The sequence below is a fragment of the Physella acuta genome, unplaced genomic scaffold (genome assembly GCF_028476545.2).
Source record: "Physella acuta isolate Inbredline_101_S28 unplaced genomic scaffold, ASM2847654v3 ptg001994l, whole genome shotgun sequence".
Taxonomy (NCBI): Eukaryota; Metazoa; Mollusca; class Gastropoda; family Physidae; genus Physella; species Physella acuta.
The window spans coordinates 34133-38680 of NW_026733499.1; the positions used below are offsets into that span (position 1 = coordinate 34133).

The 4548-nt window shown below is 26.8% G+C and overlaps 1 long non-coding RNA gene across 1 annotated transcript; it reads right to left on the reverse strand.

Moving 5' to 3' along the window:
- Positions 1-302: 302 nt before the first annotated feature.
- On the reverse strand, positions 303-4147 carry LOC131931614 (uncharacterized). Its single transcript, XR_009384310.1, has 5 exons — positions 3981-4147; positions 1697-1814; positions 1386-1528; positions 770-834; positions 303-452 (listed from the first exon to the last, which is right to left on the reverse strand). It is a non-coding gene; the product is annotated as an uncharacterized LOC131931614 (long non-coding RNA).
- Between the last annotated feature and the right edge of the window lie 401 nt (positions 4148-4548).

Here is a 4548-nt window from a genome sequence, read left to right on the forward strand (position 1 = left end):
CCTGTTTGTTTGATACTTTTCTTTAACTTAATAATATTAACCATAGGCACTTTTTGCCTGGAGTACAAACTGGGTCACAGTATTCTCTGGTAAACAATTAAGTTCTTTTCCAAATATATGCTCAGCTAATAGAAATAGCATTCCTAGATTATTTTTTTTTTTGTTTTTTTTTTTAAAGGGCTTCAGCTGTTTTAATGTCAACTTGTGCTGGGAATACTATAACTACATACAACCCTTTTCAGCTTTCAATCACTTGCATCTTATGTACAAAGTAAGAAAACCAAATACATCAAATTTTGAGAAATAATTTATTTATGAAACCTGACAATTGCATATAATTATAAAGCCAAACATTAATATATCACGATTATTGCAATTATCACCATTTGCAGATTCTTGTTTAACTATGGTAGATGGAAGTATTAGTTGCCTTTTACATCACTTTTCACTTCCTGAAACAAAACAAAATGATTTTCTTAATCATCCATCTGAAATAATAAAATTAGCAAAAAAAAAATAATCTTTAGTTTAAATTAGTTTAATACATCAAAACAAAACAAGAAAAAAGTGATTGAATGAGATGAATCATGGCATAGATATCTATAAAATTTTGCTTTAGTGATAAAGGGGGAAAAATTGAAGTTATTTTAAGTGAAACATAAGCTAGAGAAATAAACTATTTGGCCTAATTTAAATAATTTAATTCCTTTCTCCCAAAACACTACATGTATCCTTAAAAAAAGAAAACTTAAAATTTATCAATATTTACCTTGTGTAAAAATTCTTATGTACATCTACTGTATCAGCTTGACGCTCATTAGGTATGCCTAGTTCCTGTTGAGCAGTTAAGATAGATTAAGTAAATAATTCAAATTTGTAAGACAAACCACTAAATGATACTGTTTTATATATATATATATATATATATATATATATATATATATATATATATATATATATATATATATATACATATATATATATATATATATATATATATATATATATATATATATATATACATATATATACATATATATACATATATATACATATATATACATATATATACATATATATACATATATATACATATATATATATATATATATATATATATATATATATATATATATATATATATATATATATATATATATATATATATATATATATATATATATATATATATATATCCTTCCTGCAAATCAGCATATTTTGCAAAACAAATATTTAAAAAAAATACATAATGATATTGTATCAATCATCACCACTGACTTGGTTTTACTAGGTAAAATATTTTTTAAATACAATATTTATACAAATAAAAATCTATCTCAATCAACATGTTCAAAATAAACCAAAGCAAACTTGTGATAACTTACCTGATTAATGTTTGAGAGGATTCAACCAGTTCTCGCCACTGAAGCAGATTAGATGCATGTGTTATAACACTTGTGATATACTGATTGCCATTTTGTGCACTTTAAGTCCTGGAGATCTATGTTGTAGGCATAGACTGTTAAACCTGGATAGTAATATTATAGAAGTAAATTATATCTAGTATAATATAAATATTTTAAAATATAAATGACACTAAATTATATTTATCATTATTGGAAATAAAAATGGTACAATTAAGTTATAAAAAAAACAAATTATAAAATTTAAAGCAGCTTATTAATAATTGTCATACCTTTTCCTACTTTTATGTCAAATGTAAGAGGTAATAGAGAAAGAACATCTTGTGTCATTTAGTATGCTGTAGTCTTATTACTGGTAAAAATCAGATCTTCCCTTTTTTCTGGATGAACCTGTAAAAGAAAAAGAGAAATTACAACATGGATAAACACAATGAATATCATATCTAATCCTCAACTAGTTATCACCCCAATCCTAACCTCATTTTTTAAAACCAATTTCTAAATATGTTTTCAGAACAAATTTATGTTAAGTCTACCTATTTTAATGTTCAGAATACTAATATTTATCAAAACTACCTCCAGTTGAAATTCAAGATACCTTTATAAAAAGTTATTATGACTTTAACTTTGTGTAGTTGTTATTTAGGCTATTTGTTTAATTTATATTATTTAAATTAATATTTCATGCCTTGTTTTAAAAAGATCTACAAGTCTACTTTTGATTTTATGGTATAATCTGATAAAAATTAGGCTGCTACATCTGAAAACTAAGGTCAATGCAAAGACTTCCAAATTAACGATAAGTAGGCTTGTATAGATATTGTATATAATTACTAGCCCAATAGTATTACTCTACGACCAATGTATAGGACTTAATGTATCAGACCTAATTCCTATAATTAGGCCTACTAATCATTAAATAATTAATAGATCTAACAGTAGGATAATTACAATTATGGGCCTTAGCTGACATAGAGAGCTGAATACTTAACTAAACATTTTTAAAAATTATAGTAAGCTAAGTGAGTTGAATTATTTTATTTAGATAGGCCTAGGCTATAATATACTCTATAGCAGTCTATAGTGATAGTCGCAGAGTAGCGTATATCATAATAATTTCAAATTAAATCTATAAGCAACATTAAGCCTCTGCCTTGTTGCCTAATTAAAAACTAAAGCCTATTAAGCCTTTTCCTAATAAGCCTTTGGCCTAATTTAAATAACAGCCTATATAATAATATAAAAATAGGCTAAACTACTTGTAAGACCTAATAGACTAATGACTAAGAGAGTGCTAGGCCCCTTTCCGATATTATATAATAAATGCTTGATCGATATCATAATATCTAACACTGATTACATTAATTTACATAAGGCTATACCATCTTAACTATGGCTAATACTTTTTCTACTAATAAAATAGGCTATCTCTAGTTTAAACTTAGGCCTAATAGTAATTAGTAATTATAATTAAGTAGGCCATTTTATGACATTTATAAAATTTTTAGTAGATGGCCGAGCCTTAAATTTAAATACTAAAATAGATTTAGCATACTATGCCTATTGTTGGTCTAATTAATAATTTATTTTTCATTTAGAATTTTAGATCTCCAAAAGATAGGCCTAGGTCCTAAATAAATTATTTTTATTTTATTGAGCCCGCCTTAATGTATAAGATGTGATCTGTTTTTTTAATAAAAATAACCCTACACAATACTAGTGATTTAACTAATATCTAGTACTACTTTAGGCCTATTTAATTATTTATTAGTAGGCTGAATAAAATCTAAAGCTATACTTTATTACTATATTTGCCTATTAATCTATAATTAATTTATGTTTTCTTTCAATACATTCATAGTAGATCCTGTGGTACCTCAACATTCTAGTGCCTCGACATACCAGATTTTTTAAATACGAGCAGTTGAGCGAGTAATATTTCGCTTTGAGTTACGCGCAAAATTTGAGATACCGTATTTCACAGTTCATGTAAAAGAAATACCCCCAAAAAGATGCAAATGATTATTTATCGCAGCTATTTAATTATAATAATAAGCGTCTTATTCATATTTGCAGCATTATGAAAGGGAGAAAGAAATAAACTTCCTAAACAAGTTTTATTTTAAGCTACCAGCACATGAAAGTGACTTAAATTAAGCATGGCAAAAAAGAAGAGAAAAGCTGTCACAAAAATTAAGCTAACGTAATAATTTTATTTAGTATTTAGGCCTTACGTTTAAGTCTTAAGTGCTACAATGCTCAGTGAATTTTAGCCATTAATCATTTAATAATGGCATTAAGTTTTAGTTTAGGAATGATGTGTACTTGTGTAGCTTTAGTATATTTTTAGACCTAAGCCTAAGCTTGTAGATATAGATCTACAAACAATTTGAAATAGAAGAGATTTAAAATTGAGTAGATCCTAAAGGACAGCTATGCCACAGAAATAATTATTAATTATCTTTCTATCTAGTCAATCTAGACTAGTGCTACTAGATCTAGATCTCTACTACTGAAAAATTACTAGATTTTCTAGATCTAGATTCTATCATTTACTTTCGACGCACTAGGCATACTTTTAACTTTTTCTCTCTAGTCAATAATGTAGATTTCTAGATCTAAATATAAATCCTGATCTTGTAGATTTGATTTACGTAGGTTTTACATCAGTGTAAATCGTTGATCAAGTAGATCTAGTCTAGATCTGGACTAGGTCTCGTCAAAACAAAATGGCTGGAATATTAGCTTCAAAACACCTACAGTTTATGCTTTCCTAATTGTGGAGAGCATGTTTAATTATTGTTTTATTTTCAACGACAGTGTTGACTGAGAAACCACTAAAGGGTTTTATTCTCAGCGACACAGTCGGAGAGAGGCTCAACGATTCTGTCGTTGAGATGATCCGCATGGGGTGGCATGGGTGAACAATCCTCCGAGCATTTTTTAGAACGGTAGCACTTTTTTTTCGGAAAGTAAACAATCTTCCTAATAAAATAAAGCTATCTAGATCTGAATATATATTCAAATCTAAACTAAAACTACATTTATTTAATGACATCTCTGACTCATTGTAACATTTCTCATTTATCTATTATATTCTTTTTTAATCTCATTTTGTATTATA